The 17,169-nt window shown below is 38.7% G+C and overlaps 1 protein-coding gene across 6 annotated transcripts in view; it reads right to left on the reverse strand.

Annotated features, from left to right (window-relative positions):
• SOX5 (SRY-box transcription factor 5) overlaps positions 1 to 17,169 on the reverse strand; it is a 613,556-nt gene that overhangs the window by 528,037 nt on the left and 68,350 nt on the right. The window contains exon 1 of one of the 6 annotated variants that reach the window (XM_020584864.2): positions 15,715 to 15,809. The exons of the other annotated variants lie outside the window; for them this stretch is intronic. The gene's annotated coding sequence lies outside the window, so the exon portion shown is untranslated. Of the gene's footprint in view, positions 1 to 15,714; positions 15,810 to 17,169 lie in introns of those variants that run through there. 6 annotated transcript variants of the gene reach the window in all.

Below are 17,169 nucleotides of genomic sequence, written 5' to 3' on the forward strand. Positions count from 1 at the left end.
AGTAGCAGCTCAAATTTCATTTCCTGCCTAAGGAATGCTTATGTTGTTCTCTCATCAATTCTACCATGCACAGCTTGCTAAGGAGTTCACCCTGTTCTCAACCTGGAACAGTGAGGGAAGAACAGACTCAATAAAGGCTCAGAGATTTTGTTCAAATGGGTGTAGAGAGAGAATTTAAGCTTCACACATCCCATCTAAACGGTCCAAAAAGAGAGAAAGAAATCTAAAACTCTCTGGACTTGCACACAATTTTTCCAGCTCTCCCGTCTGTTACACAGACTAGACATTTTGCAGATTTCTTGGAGAACTTCCTGGCAACCACAAGCAATCACCAGGGCAGGATGCATATGTGTTAAACTGAAATCTTAAACAAAATCATCTTTTTGAGCTTCAAACATTTTTTTTTTTTTTTAAACTGTGGGTTCTGGAAAATGGCTTAGTATTATTTTATTTCACTGCAGCTAGTTCAGCCATCCCCACCCACCACAGAAACAAGAGGGCTGCAAAGTCTTCGGGGTCACCAATGGTGTTTTACATGGCCCTTCTAGGAAGAAATTGCACAGGCCTTTTTTTATGGACATCTTATTTCTATTATGGTGATTTTTCTTTGACTCTATGCTGTTGATGTTTAGATCCAATTGAAGATTACAACTCGTTTTTTCAGGCATACCCGCCTAAACAGACAGACTATTCCTGATTATTAAATCAAACAACCTGGGGTCCACAAGGTCAACGGCTCAGTTTGTTCCAGAGCTGTTAATCAAGCAAGAATTAATACACTGAGTATAGGAGAAATTGTCAGTTAAGACTCAATAAAAGGACTTCATCTCTTAGTGAATCCCTACTAGGTTAACAGCTTTGTCTTGGATGGATGGTAGGTACTGTGAAACATGTTTAGTGTGACCCCACATCACTGGTAATGTGTAGTTCATTGTTTTTATGTTCAAGGACATTGTGGAAGTTCACAGTTTTCACAAAGTTTTCTCCTTAACAAATGATACGGCACCATCCGCTTCCAGGGTGCAATGGGGGCATGAGGAATGGACTGGGAGTAATTTGTATATGATATAAATGCCCTCTTCTGTCAGAGGCAGCACCTCACAACTGCTGCCACAAGAAATACAAAATAATTCACAGTGTTGAAAAATCCAGGGCATTTATCAAAGTACATTTTGCAAAATACTCAGCATCATTAATAAACTTGTTATTAATTCATGAAACAAATCACCTTAAAAGCCCTGATAAATTTATGGGTTTTAACCAATAAATGTGTTCTTAGTATGCTGTTATTCAGCCCACCATATAAGCAGGTAAACAGTGAGAGAATATCCATTCCTTTAACTACCCACAGGGTTGGTGAATTTGATAAACTTACATCCCACTTGCATTAAAGAAAATGAGGAGAGATTAAGCTGCTTGCAGAAAGCAACTTAGAGAAAGCTGCTGGCTGTGATGGGATAAAACCTTAAGTGATAATTCTGTGCCCACTCTGGCTCTTTATAGTTCTCCACTTGTCTTGGGAGTTGTGCATTAAGAAAAAAAAGAAAAAACCCAATCAAACAACAACAGCAAAAATAAAAACCAGCAAACCCCCCCCCAAAAAAAAAAACCAAACCAACAACATAAACCACAACAACAACAAAGAAAAAAAAATCTGAAAGTGTTAAAACCAAGTGTAATCAGAACCAGCCTTCAATACAGAGTGGGAGAGCAGTGAACCAAAACGGGAGAAAGTGAGAGTCACCCTGTACTCACTAGAAAAAAGACCAAAGGAGGAGCACCTTTTGTCCCACAAACAAAATTTCTACAAATATATGCATTACAAAGGACTCACACTGAAATGAGGAAATTCCCATTGGCAGCCAAGTCTTAAATATTACCTCTAAAAATCAAGGACAGAGCAAAATGCCAGCAGGCCTCTGGATCCAATAAAAGCTACCAAGGTCTCAAACAAAAAAATACAAATGCTGAGCACTCCTCAATTCCTCTTCAAGGCCAGTAACTGGCCAGTAAGTAAACTTGAATAACTAATGGAAATTAGGAAATCTGTAATGAGCTGCTCAATAATTCTTTGCTAAAGGGAAAGAAGAAATAAAATAATTTATGTATATTCTCTGTGATCCTGCTGTAAAAATCTCAGGCAAAATACACAAATCATTATTTTATTTAAAAGAAAGAGGGAATAAAAAGGTAATAATCATAGTTATTTGATCTAATTATTCCTAAAGGAATCCATAAGAGACTAGAAAGTGTTTAAAAACCACCAGTCCTGATCTGCTACCTGGGGAGAATAAAAAACATTCTAGAAGGAAACACAGGTGAAAAAAATAATGAAATTAGCATCTCCAAATTGTTTAAAAAAGGATCTTCAGCCTAAAGAGAATCGACAGCATAGCTTTAAGGACAGATAAATGACTGCCTCAAGGATCTGTCTTACCTCCTCTTTTTTTTTAAGTAATACCTTAATTTGCATAGTAATAACCCAATTATTGTAAGATTAAGTGACAGAAATCTCATTATTACCGTTCCTACAAAACAGTCGATATTCCATTCAGTACCTTTTAATGTTACACACCTTAAAACATAATTATTCCAATATATGCTCATTCATCTTTAATGCAATTTCTTTAATAATAATAAAAAAGGCTCTTCTGTAATTGTTAGGGGTTTTTGGTTGAATATATTATTGTTAAAACATGATTTTCCTCCTTCAGGCTGCTATAGAAACAAGCAAAGCCAACCAACTGCTTAGGGGCATGCTCCCTCCCCTCTTCCCAAGAGGGAGTCCACCAAGAGGCCTAAAGCACATATGTTAAAATATGTTGCAACAACTCTCTCTCTCCATCTCCCCACTCCCTGCTTCTTCCCACGCTGAGAGCTGGTCATAAGACAAGCTTGCAAACAAAATCAAATATATAGCAGCACCAGGCTTCTGAGAGTTATTTGTGTTCAGGGATTGCTGCTACAGGGAGAGGGGGAAGGGTTGTGGGTCTAGGGCTGTGGGAGGAGGAATCAGAGGCATGGGGCTCACCTGCTACAGGCATTCTCAGTTCCAATTATGGAGATAATAAATGGGATAAGTGGTCAGTTACCAGATTAAGAACGGAAAGGAAATGGGGGAAGGAGATAGGGCTGGCTCCATCAGAAGGACACATATGCTCTGCTTCAAAAACATGTCATGAGCAGTTAGAAGAGGAGAAATAGCAGCCACCACCTTGCCAGTCCCATCTAACTCAAGGTAAGGCTGGGGACCCTTTCACAGGCAAATCTTCCACACCACTTCTTCAAATCCTAGACAGGCTGGAAACAACTGAGGGTTGGTAGCACTCAGTGTCTGTCAGGAGCCTGTACAACTTCAGTCACTGCTCCAAGTCCAGTGCATAGTGGCCAGTGCCTTCCAGAGTCACAGAGTCTTGGAAGAAAAGGATTGTAAACAGCCACTCTTTTATAGACAGTCCCCTTCCCAATATACCCAGAGCAGCTCTCCAGGAAAAGTTGGTGGGAGCCATTCTTTGTAAAAACACAAAAATTCAGCTCGCTTGGTGCTCACTTGATCACTTATCCCACCATCACTAAAAGCAGTAAATACAAGATGCAATTTCACAAGAGTTATTTACTGTTTAATTTTTGTGAAAGCCTTCTGTCAAAATGGCATGAAGGAGAAGTAATTTGGCTAAGTTCTGATTCTCAAAGTCCTTTACAATCACCGAGACACTGCAGGTCCGATTAAAAAGGGAAAGTGTGCATTGCTGGACACCATCCCTGGGTGGAAGCATTCCAGGGTTTTTCAGTGTTGGGAACACAGCTTGCTGATCTTGGAGGTGAGGCAGCCCACCTCCCACCTCCAATCCCTGTGGGGCTTCTCATGATTGAGAACCACAGGGCTGCCTCTTGACACTGCCCTGGATTTCACAGAAGGGGAAAACACCACATGCCAGTGCCAAGCCAGCAGGGAAACGACCATCCCTGGCACTGCCCACAGCCCTGCATGGAGGACAAGCTCCAGGGCAGAACAGTGGGACTTTGTTCTGAAGATTTTTGACCACTTCCCTAATGGTTCTGGTTATGAAAAGTTTCCAATTATACCATGTTCCACAGAAAGCAAATTAAAATGACTGTCTTTACTTGAAAATAAAATAAAGCCGTGAATATGCTAATGATTTTTTCTTACATTCTTATCTCATTTCATGCCTTTAAACAGAAAACCTTGTGAATCTTACTATAAAAATTATCAACAAAGACTAAACAGCCTTCCATCTTACACCAAACTTGGAGGGCTGAGTTTATACCATCCTGACCCAATCTGACTGAAATTGAAAACTTTTCCTCTTCCATTAATAGCTTTTCCAATTCAGCAGTTCAAAGCCGCAATCCCTCACAGCCTGTGCAAGGATTTGGGATCATTTTATAAATCTGTGTGGCAAATGAACATGAAAGAGAAACTCTCCTTATGGCTGGGAACTATCCTTTGGGGGGAAAAAATGTTATTAGCTTTTTAGAGAGCATTTGCAAGGGTAATTTGCACTACAGCATTTCTTTTTATTGGCCTTGCAAGCAAGTGTTGAAACAATTTGTCTTATCATATATATTCACTTTGAATAGGGACCTCATGTGAAATGCTCCTCTTGAAACAAGGAACAATGGGTTCGAAAACCAACACTAAAAATGGTTGAGTGTGGCAATAATTTATTTCATCAAAAATATTCAAAGGGAAAGAGGAAAGCAAGAAGGAAAGGATAAATGAATGAGGGAAGGAAAAGCTTCTGATTTAGTCTGTCATAACTTAAGGCAGCTATGCCAAAGCTCCCAGTTTGGTCCAGCAATTTCACAGGTATTATAACAGGAGGGTAAATCGCTACTCCTGGACATCATTTGTATTTTATTACTTCTTAAGAGTCCTCAACCAAAACCAAGGCTTCAGCATATGAGATTCTGCCCAAACAAACAGTACAGAAACACCTCTACTGCACACAGACGATTCCCAACAGACAGCTGTAAGTCAGGATTTCCATGAGCTCTAATGGACAGCAGCTGAGGATGCAGCATTTGATACAAGGAGTACAGAAGTCACTGAAAATCCTTCCCCTCTTTCACTGTTCTTTGATTCATGGAAGAAGCAAAGCAGCAGATTGCTCCTGGAAAGGTAAAACCGAAACCTCTGAGTCACCTCACCCTGCTCGGTGGGACAGTTCTTCAATGCAGAACACTCTTGAGCAAAGAGAATTGATCTTTTTATGCTCTGGTACAACAAAATGCGGACTGCAGATCTCCAGTTCTGAAAGTGGCATTTCATTCCACCAGGGCAAATAACTTTCATTTTAAGGAAGGAAAAAACTATTCATGACAAGGAAATAATACCACATTTGCAGTGAAGTTACAGGTCATCTGAATTGCAAGTACTTTCTTCTGCTAAAATCAGTACAAAAAAGACCAATGGTAGTATAGTAAGAAATAACAAAATCAAAGGTCACCAGTTACATATGTTTGTAGTGCTGCTTCATCCCTACAGCAAGAATTCAATTTGCAGATGACAGCCCCAAAAGGCAGTTTCTTAGTGCAGCTCCCTTCCCCTTCTCCTGGAGCTCAAGGGATTCCCAAGGGGTGGTAAGAGTCTGTTGCTCACAGGCTAAAACAATTTACTCGTTCTGTTGCTGCAAATCTTCTATCTCCCATCTCAGTGGTGTACTGGGTACAGTAACCAAAATTTAGGTAACAATACTACTTACTCTGAATTTTTCAATTAAATGCATTTTAATTGAAAAAGAAAAATTAATGGAAACTTGCTAGTTTCAATAGCAAATTCTCAAGCCCAGAATAACTGAGTTGAAAAAAAGCCCAGAAAAACACCCAAAACCCAAAACACGCCACAGGCCAGGATGGATGTTCACCCAAGCTGTGAGTTCAAACCCCTGCTTCAGATGAGAGACCACAATTCCACATGTCTTGTGGGAGAATGTTAAACCCTGGGCTATGCACTGCTCCAAAGTGGTGTCTTTCTCTCAAGGTTAGATTTGACTTCTGGGAGGATGAGCTTTTTGGGGTTTTTTTAAGTGAAGATTCCTGAAAGCTTTCTTTTCATTCTGATTCAGAAAAAGGCAAGAACAGGGGGGATTTTTAGAGGTTACTGAAAAGTACAATGGGCCAATACTTTTAACTTTCACAAATAAACACAGCAGCATTTAAATCAGTATAACCCCCTTGACTTAACTATTTTTCAGCTTAACCCAACAGAAACAGAAATTATTTAGGCTTACATTCAATGAAAACCGAGAAGTAAAGCTCACCAGCAAAAGAGAGCAATTAATTTTTCAAAAATTCTCCTGAGATAAGAAAAAGACAAAATCCCCCCAAAGCCCCCACACTCAATTCTTTAAAATGTTTGTCCATTTAAAGCTATTGACTCAAGTCCCATGTCCTTAACTGAATTCTCACAGGCTCCTGAGAGATGTCTGTGATAGCTTTTCCTCACCTTCAAGGACATTTCACTGCATTATCACTGCACACACAGAAAAGGCCAAACTCTGCTTCACTTGCTCATGACAGAATTGCCACTTTACTCGCAGTAGTAAGGAAAGGAGTAATAAGGAACTTGGCCTAATGTCATCAGCTTGGAAGCAATATATTTTATACATTGACATCCTCATCAATATTACCTTCAGAGACAGAAATTGTCTCTCAAACTGACCCATTTAGGAATATATGAAATAAAGCAAAATATGCACAGCTAAGAATAAAGGAAAAGACAGACAGACTTAGTAAAATGAATGAATAAACCCTCAAACCATTGTACACATTTTTTTGTTGATGCTTTGGTAAGTACCATCATAAACTGAAAAACAAACTTCTGGGAGCTTTGAACAGCGATTTAAGTCCAAGGCTTACTTAAAATTCATGTAAAAAGTCAAACAGAAGCATCACAGCACATAACTACACTTTTAACCAAGCCTGGGATACACTGTTCTAACTGCATGATCTGTTTCTTTCCACTTATCATGGCCACCACCAGTATTTAGCTGCTCTGCTCTGTGTGTCCAGATGAAGATGCATATGATGATATAGATGTAGCTACCATACATGAGTCCATCTGCTTGCTGCCAACATAACATACTTGTTAAATATTGCATTAGTATTTAGCTGTGACATAAACGGGCCCCTATTCAGCCTGTTTATAGGGGCCCATTTATGTCACAGCCCCTATAAACATTTGAGTGAGTGCTTACTGAAGTCCTTAAAGTTAGCCAGGTGTTTAAATACTCTGCTGAATCAGGGCCAAAGTCAAAGTGTTGACATAGTATGATGTAAAAGCTTAATATCAAAGGAATAATGATACCAGCACAAAGCTCATTCAGCTGAATTTCACTGCTATTAATCTACACACAAACATATAATTTCTGGAGACATCTGATCTAATGGAACCCTAAGGTCAAGCAGACTGTTCCCATCTATTTCCATGTGAAAACGAAACTACTGCTTTGTGACTACCGAAGTTCTCTCAAGAGTAAAGCTATTTGAGACAGACTTGTCCACACATACAAGAACTTAAATGTTTATCTAAAAATCTGAGCAGTAAAAATTTACCTATGACCCTGACAGATATGTGATAAAAAAATGTAGAAGAATTAATAAAATCCTACATCACACTTCATTTAAATCTGCAAATGACTTTATAAAAATCTATCTTTCTGTATCTTCCTTCTCAGATGATTTGATTACAAAAAGTACAAAATCCCTCATCATTAAATGTCTCAAATCAAACTGAAGAGCTGATAGGAAAACCTGAGCTCTGACGATTCTGAATATCCATGGTATTTGTACAACGTGTTGTAATATTCACACTCTTTAACTACTCACATGTGGCTGAAACATTTAGGTTTGAATCACACAAAGAACAAGTTTTGATGCAATATATATATATTCTTACTAGTGCACGGCTTACATTATGATCTGGGGAGTTTGGCATCACACAACGTGTCACTTTCTATAAAATAAAATCTGGGAATTATTGAAGCCATTGTCATTTCATATGACAAAAATATCAATGTTAAATGTGCCTTTAAAACATTTATCAGTCACGTGTGTCAAGAAGCAAGAGATGAGGAATATTTCATGTGAGTAAAATGCAGATAAGTTAACTTGACAAGAACATGTATTCACTTAAGAACGGGTTATGTCCCTCTTGGCATGGACATCATACTGTGCAGAGTCTCCAAGAATTTAATTAGAGCTGTAATATAGTAATTAACTACTGTATATTGAAACCTTTTGTAATTTTTTTTAATCTTTTTTTTTCAATAGTGGGTGAAGAAAGAGAAATTATCATGATGAAAAAAACCAAACCAGCAGCACAAGAAAAGAGAAACTACTGTAAATCCACAGGCATTAAAATGTGTATGGTGGGATTTGTCATCTCTTTGTTCCATCACTGACCTCACCCTGGACCTGAACTACTTATGACACCTTCTCTGAACTACAAAAATGATGCAATAAAGTCTAATTTATTTTTGATAGTTCTCCATTAATAATTTCACTTCTTTAAAGGAAATACTCCTGCTTCCCAAAATCAATGGGGTAAATTCTCTAACACTCTAAATAGGTATATTCCACAACTTCTCAACCATATGTCATAAGTATTGCTGGCTCTATACAGAAAACAAATTCCAAATCTGGGTCCAAACACAAAAACCAGGGACTTGAGAGGACTGAAAACATTTTTTTTTTCACAAGGTACCTGTCTCTTAGGCCTTTGTTTGGCTTCCACAAACACCAAGACAGAGTCTTGTGGAGATTCTCTAAATAATCTAGACAAAGTGATGCAGCAGGAATGAGCCTAACCTGAGCCAAACCTGAGATCCCTTTTCTCCTATTCATGACAAAACCATGAGAAAGGGAGAAAATGTTCAACCACACTGCATATGCTCCATGAATCTACAAGTTTGCATTGACTCCAAGGGATCTTTATATCCAGCTCTGATCCCCCAACCAACAAGTAAATCCTGGACTTAGTCCTTTCCTCAGAACTCTTCAAAATTTCATGCTTATGAAAACACTATCAGGATTCAATGAATAGCATAATGGATCCAGAGGACAGAGACATGTATTTTTCCAACTTGATCCTTATTTGGGTGGGTGATCCTAACCACTTCTGCTGTAATTTCTCCACCCACAAAATAGGAATAATAGTAACTTACCTCTTTGATACAGTATTTTTGGTGAGTAAAAAGCACCATGAAAGTGCTGAATTCCATTACTAAGTGCTATTATAGTCTAAGTGGCATTTGGCAAAAATAAAGAGAATATAAAAGCATCCATGCTTGGATTTATTGTTTCAATTGGGAGTATTCCTTTGGACTGCCTTTGCCTTCTTCACCCAGCAGTATGAAGCACAAACACAACATTATGGAGAATGAGTGTTAATATGTTCAGATAAATGCACCTGTGAAACATTTGCAGACGTGATGGTGACACGCACCCCAGAGGAATGGGATTACCATGTGTCAGCTGAGCTGGGTGTATGATTCTGTGTGGATGTTCTCAGCCTGCTGAAACTGCCTCTGAAAATTTTTTAAACTGTGATCACTCACTTTGAAAAAGTAGCTCCTCCATGAAGTTTTCAAAGCCAGAATCCTCACTGACTGTGGAGTCTTAATTCATAACTCGTCTGCTGGGATGGATGTGCTCCAGCCCTTACTTGGAATGCCAAACAACAGACTTAGTGTTGGTTGGTAAAGCAGGGGCAGAGTTAGAAACAAAAAAACCTATCCAGTTTCCCCATGATGATTCCCATTACTCTTTTTTTGTTTCCTTGAGATTGGATTTCCCAGGACAAGAAAAGTAAGTGGCCATCAACAGAGGGAAGGACATTCACTGCCACCACACAGGGAACTTGAGGCTTGCTCAAGGGACTCCCCAACTAGCAGAAACCCAAAACCCCACAGGGACAGATTTCCTGAAGGATGCTGAAGGACACATTTTCAGTGTGCAGTGACACCTGAACTGCCTCTGGGCCCTTATGGGGTAAAGGCTGTTTGGCCTGGGCCCAAACTGTGTCGCATGCCTTGTTCCAACAAGATGAAGTCACAGACAGCAGCCCGAGATCATGAAAAGAAGGTCACCCATATGACCCATCCTTCCTGAATCCCCACTGCTCATTCCCTCAGTGCCCCTCTCCATCTTCCCCTCCCACTTCCGCCTCCCCCTAATCCAGCTGTTTTCCAGCCTGAAAAAAAAATCCAAACAAAAAAATCCCACCTCTCATACACAAAACAGGATGTACAGAAAAGTAAAGCATTTCTGATTTCCTTCTCAGGGGATCAGGAGCAGGGCTGTTCCCTTGACTTTACATCAAAAGCTAATCCTCCCACCTCCTCCTCATAGACAGGCAAGTTCTCCAGACTCTTCCTCATTACATAAGGCACATGCATAATCCTTCCCCTCCCACAGAGCATCTCAACAAACACAATCCTCCGCCTCCCCCTCAATCACACCAAGTCTAATCCCAACACTTCTGACATTCCCAGCTAAATAGCCATCAGTACAGTGAGAACAAATGGAATGAAGCACAAACTCTGCACATGGTTTAAACAACAGCCTCACAACTGACTCTCTCAGTTTTCTACTCAGCCTTCATGTTCTGCTTCATACTTGCAATGTAAAATTATTTTTCTATATAAATTCTGTCTTGTGCTTGACTTCTTTTCTGTAGTTTCTTTTGTGAGGGATGAGAGGGAGACAGGGTGTTTTTTATTAGTGAATAGAAGATTTTGTTTTGTTGGTGGCATTTTATGACCATGTTTTAGAAACAAGTTCATGGTAAGTTCAGAGGAAAGGAATTTTCAAAGAAAATCTAACACAAAGCATTGTGGGGAATGATATGGAAAGTTGACAAAATTATGATAAACAATGAAAAAAAAAAACAAGTGTGGGGAAACACTGCATCAGTGTTTATCACATTGTTAACTTTTCTTATAGAAAATGCTTTATTGTCTGCAGTTTCTGAAAGAGATCTTAACCCAAGCTATGGGAGCAGAATGCTGCATATATAATGGGTTTGAAACATATTTTTTATATATATGGGAAAAAAAAAGAAAATGGCAAATATGTCTGTATGAGATAAGGCTTTCAGAACAAAATATAATACATGGAAATCCTTTCTTGAAGTGCTTTGTGGTCTTAAGGAGGTAGGAAACTTGAAACAGTTACAGTAAACACAAGTCTAAACAAGGTGTGAAAAACTGGGGCAGAAGCAGAAACAAAACCTGAAGTAAGCAGCTAAAAGAAGTAAGAGAAGTGATGTCTTACATGGTCATGGCTAATCTATTTACAGTTACTTTAAAATCCATTTAAGAACTCAGTTGCAAAAAAACCAGAGAATGTCTACGTGCAGCATTTAGGAAAGGTAGCTGGAAAATGAGGAATAAGTGGAGAGATGGGCACTCAGAACTTCTAGCTCTAATTCCAGGCTCCTTGTATCAAATTGGCTAAGCTGTACCACCTCTTAAACCAGTTCCTTCCCTGAATAATGGGGTGATAGCATTTTCCTCTCGAGCATGCTATCAAGATGAATTAACCAAATTATATTAACTAAGGCTCCCCCACCGTCTTTCTGCAAATCTTCTGTCAAGGCTCCTTACTTGCCTCGATGTCTACAAAGGCTATCTTGACTGCTGGGCAGCTGGTGTATTAAGATACCTGCCTATTATAAATGTATCTACATTAGAGAACAATTTGGTGCAACAGAGGCAGAGCACAAGGTGATTGCAGTTGATACCAGGGCACCTCCATCTATATTATCTGGGCTCAGGTTTACTATTGACTAGATTCAGCCCTGTGTGCTGTACTGAATCTTGTGTGTAGTTCATTTATGTTCCAAGGGACCAGCCACTGGTTTAGATCCTTGTATTTCTCTCAGTGCTCAGAGTACCTGTGGTGTGTTTCAGCACAGTAAATTCTGCTTTGTTTTCCTCCAGAGGTATCTAGTTCAACACAAACCAAAACCATTCTTCAAACCAAGCTGACATATGCTAAGTAAAAAACACCAGGGAGATTTTCTTCAAAACCGCAGGATTGGTCCCAACCAAAATGCTAAGACCAAAATGCTAGTAACCCATGCTGACTACTATATTTTTTCTTTATGCATTCCCTCCATCTCCTTATCCATATCATGGTTGTTTTCTTCTTTTAGTCTTCAAGATACATGAAGGTTTTACACCATGTAGGGTTTTGGTAGTGAAGCCACTCTATGAAAATTGCTCCTGGCTGCAGCTTACAGGGACTCACAAGCAGCTGCAATGGCACAAGGTGAAGTGCAAATAATTCATGTGCAAAGGCAGAAAGAAACATCTGTTTATAAACTAGTTTCCCCCCTGCACTGTGAAGTGAAGGTTTAAAATCTTTTGGGATGCAGTCAGATGCTGTGTTGAAGAATTATTTGGCTTATTATCTGTACTGTAAAATTAAGTTTCTAAACAATAATGCATTTAAATATTAGTGTTAATAATTTGTCTTCTTCTTATGGTGGTATGTTTTATCTTCCAACTTATTATCTTTCTGAAAGGACATTTTACCTATGGATACAAACCCTGCTGCAGGGTTTTTCCCATCTGTTGAAGGAACAGATAACAAATACAACTGTTAAGAGTATGGTTAGATATCCCCTATTTCGTATATGAAACAATTACTTGGACAGTGACTGTATAAAAGACATTTGATAATGAGAGTGTTGAGAGTATTTAGTAAGTACAGAAAAAGGACAACTCCTTGATACAGGCCAACCAATATTTTAAATAGCAAGGCTTCCATTTTGTTGTTACTGTGCTTTTAATTGCATGAGGTGTCGACTTCTATTCTTGTGGAGAAATCAGTCAGGAATCGACAATAATGAGGAGTATATTCAAAAAGGTTACTTCAAGCACCAGGAAGCTAATCTTCTTTGGTTATTCATAACTACTAAAGAGATAAAAGCTTATTCACAGAATAATTCAGAGCACCTAAGCTAAACACTGTCTCTGAACCACCGTCCACCCACATCCTTCCCCACTGAGAGAGGAACAGATGAAAGCCAGCCTTAAGTTAGTCTTTCGGAATAACCCCTGTTTGTGAACAGCATTTCCATATACTTCATCTCTTTAATCAGAGGGTTTAAAACACATTGTTTTATTTTGAACTCCAAGTGCTTCAATTTTGTCAGTCAAATCCCACTGAAATATTCTCAAATTTTAACATTTCATTTGGCCTTGCCATTAAAAATGCTTCAATAAAGTGAAGTAGAAGTATTTCAGCTTTGAGAGGTATTAATTTTTATCCTTTTGCAGAATATTCTTGTGGACTCCTGCTACTGATATTCAACTAAGGTCCTCATATATACTGTTTCAGCATAAGGTAAATCAGAATTGACCTGAGGTTATTACAACCAGATTTTAGAGATACTTTGCTGTTATTACCTTGTAGTCAGTCCCTGTGGATTAGCATTCATATAATAAGTTTACGGTTAAATAGCGTCTTAATACCTTAAAAATGTTCTAATGCCCTAGACAAATATTGTTCTAATACATTGTACCTTAAAGGTAGATACAGGGAACAGTAACGTTTTGGAGATGCTTGTGGTGGGAGCACTGTGCAGAAAATGAGTGGCTCTGTGTTAACAGGGATCACCCAGCAAACTCAGTGATAAGCAGTCAGTGGTACTGTGCCTTTAAGTCCTGGAAACACTATGTTTTAGTTTGTTTCGATTTTTGGATCAAGTTATTTTTGTAAATAAGAATAAATTATCATATTTAAAGTAGGTATTAAATTAACCACTATTAATCTCCGAGGGACCTAAGAAGCCTTAAAAAGCAGAGGAATTTTAAAAAGTCTTTTACTTTCATGTTTCTAATCATTGTTGTCTTTCTTGCTTCTAAAATCAAACCAGTTTTTCTCATCGTTTCTTGGGAACTCAGAACAAAATATTTGCAGAGACCAAAATCCTTGTGTGACCCAGAAACACCAGTACTTTCCAAAAATATAATGACATGCTAACCTATTAATGCAAAACTGATGCTTTACCTACTTTTCACTAAATCACACCAAAATGGTCCATTGTGGCAATCTCATTGAATGTGTTGCCAAACTTCCTTTATTAGAGACATTCACAGGAACAAAACCTTAAATTAATTAAGTATTAACTAATCATCTCACTGTCTAATCAGATTCTTTGCACTACTTAAAATAGTTATTGGATCTGTAAGGCATGTTTTTTTCCTATTTATTTATTTATTTTATTTTTGTTTATTTTTATTATCCCATTATATTTTCCACAAGTAATACAGGGTCCAGTTGACTTCCAAGTCTTCTGAGAGACTCAGTAAAATACTGCTTTGGTAACTGTGAGGGTTGAAAAATCTGGCCGTGGGTGTCCATCTCTGTACTTCTCCCACAATGTATCTAAACTTTCCCTCCTTTGAATTTATGTCAGAGCTGAGCTTTTAATGCATGGCCTTGGCTTGATTTATGAGTACATTTAAGGAATGTAAGGTCACTCAAGCTAGCAAACCAGCTGGCCTCCATGCAACAGAGCACAACAAAAACTTTAGGAAAAGTCTCCTTGGACTTACTTCAAACAATGTATAAAATAAATCTTTTAAATTTTACTTCAAAACACATAAATAAAACTATATTTTCATGTTTGAAAATGCAGACCTATTTTAAATGGCAGCCATAGATATACCAGAGAAAATGGGATTTTTCCCCATTTTGTCCTTACACAGCAGCATCCACAGTCATGGCTACTTTATTACGAGTCTGAAAAGAAGTATCTGAGGGAAGGAGACTCCCTTTAAATTAAAAATTAACAAAACTCTGTCAATTCTGTGATGTAACATCCTTTGGAATAGAGGACAAAAGGCCTTTCCAATACAATACACCAAGTTGTTAATGCTGCTGTCTGCAAAGCTTTATCAGGTGAATATTGTATGGAGACTGAAGAGACATCCATGTAGGACACCAGCTCCAATACATCATTTCACTGGCAGTTTGTGAAAAATCAGGGTTAATCTATAAAGACCACAGGGCAGACTAGAGAAAGGCAGTATTTATGGGCTCCTCTGTACTCAGTGAAGAAAAAGAGACATAGTATGAAGACAGTTTCCTACCTCCGTCAATTTACAGATTTACTTGAAGTATTCCAGTGAGGTGCAGAAACCTCACAGTAAATTTGCCTTAGTTTTTGCAACACCCTCCTAAGACAACAGTCAGAGTCTGCCAGTTTCCTGATAAATCAGCCATACGTGGTCAGCCACTCTGGAGCTATACATTGCCATTCAGGGAGACAGTAGAGGAGGTCTAGACAACCCTGCTTCCCCAGGGACAAAGCACTGCAAAGAACATACATATTTACACAGACCTAGTGTTGTCAAATATTGTGATTTCGCCATGAGATTCATAGCAGGCATTTCTCTTACAGTTCTGCTCTGCTTATTGGAGAATATCAGCTCAAATTTAACAAAGAAACGGAGCTACAAGCTGCGATGCTTAAAAAAACCCACCCTTGAAAGTGTGAACCCTGACAACTCCAATGCAAGAAAAATATAGAAGGGGATTGGGGCTTTTTTTATCTTACGATTTCTAAATGATTTTGTGGCCTGCTTCAACTGGTAATATTCACACAGATGGGTTAAATGTCATTTTGCACTCTGAATTAACTTCCCTAAAATCTGTTCTCCAAGCCTTGTCACTCACCTGAGTAATCCTCCTGGTTTTAAATGGGCCTCCATAAGTGACCAGACTAGTTTACTTCTGCACGCTGATGAGCGTTACGTAGGAGGTGCCGATACTCCCACATCCCTTTAAAAAGAAGATTAGGCACTAAGATAAGTGAAAACTTCTGTTCAAATTGGCTCAAATCCTTCTCCTATTTAAATTGGTGGCAGAACTCCCACTTACTTCAAAGGTCCAGGACAGGCACAGTGTATTAATTAGGACAGTGCAAAAACTCTCATTACAAAACTGAAGCATGTGACACTCACCTGATTTAAAACAAAACAAAACAAAAAAAAAACCAGCCTTGGATTTGCATGTCCGAGAACACTGGGCACTAAGACTTGGGTACAGAAGTACCCAAGCATTTTGGATTTTGAACTAAAACTACGTAAGAATGAGATAAATTTATTCATTACTCATTTGTTATAAACTTGAAAGTAAGGCCCTTTTAAAGCAGGTCTGAATTTGTTGGAATTCATGTAAATGAGAATAAAACTTGACCAAACAGTAGGTCATACTTGCCACAGTTCTACTTACACTGAAGAGGGCTGCAGCTTTTTAATTTTAAAGAAACTTTAGCCTTTGCACCACTCTCTGCAAAAGGAAAGAGCCCCCTTAGCAGGATGTAATTCCAGAGCTGTAATTCCAGTGTTGCCACATCAGACTCCTCTGATAGCAAATCCCCAGTGCGGGGCAAGTACAATTCATTTAATTTATCCTCCTGGCTCATTCCCACTCCTAGAAGATGGCGACATCAGCCTGGTCCATCTGAAAATATCCTCTCTGCCACATCAATTGAACCTGAGAACTGCACTTGGCAGGGCAGCAGCAACGCTTGCTCAGTCCTGACAGTGCAGGGGCTGAGCCTGAACTGCTGCTCCCTGGACCAAGTGGCGACACATCCAATTCAGCCTTTTTTTTGAAGAGATCGGGGAGCAAGCAGTCTAATGTCAGGCTGAATACTTTTAATATTTATAATGAATAAAATTATATGCTTGGAATGCAACATTCAGCATAACAGCATTAAAAGCTAAATTTTTATTTGGATTATATTCATGGTAATAATAAGGAATGTAGGGGTTTTTTTGTGACATAGGTTAAAGAGTCTGTAACCTCTAATTTGACAGGAACTCTATTATCAGTCTCTGGAAAATTAGACAAGATAGAATATTAAGACATCCAAAAACTGACACAAATAGAAAACTAGGTCTCTCACTTGCTCCTCTTTCTTTAAACAAGGAAGATGATTATATGCTGTTTGACATTCCATTTTCAGGGCAACTAAAGAGATGCCGGGAGTCACACTTCATTTATTCTTCCAAATGCCACCACTGAAAAAAAAATGTGTTGGTATTTGAAGGCACCATACTCCCACAAACAGCGGCCAGAATTAACCTTGTCTTCCTGATGGATTCATTTGTGAAGTCCCTCAGT

Source organism: Corvus cornix, chromosome 1A, assembly GCF_000738735.6.
Source record: "Corvus cornix cornix isolate S_Up_H32 chromosome 1A, ASM73873v5, whole genome shotgun sequence".
Lineage (NCBI taxonomy): Eukaryota > Metazoa > Chordata > Aves > Passeriformes > Corvidae > Corvus > Corvus cornix.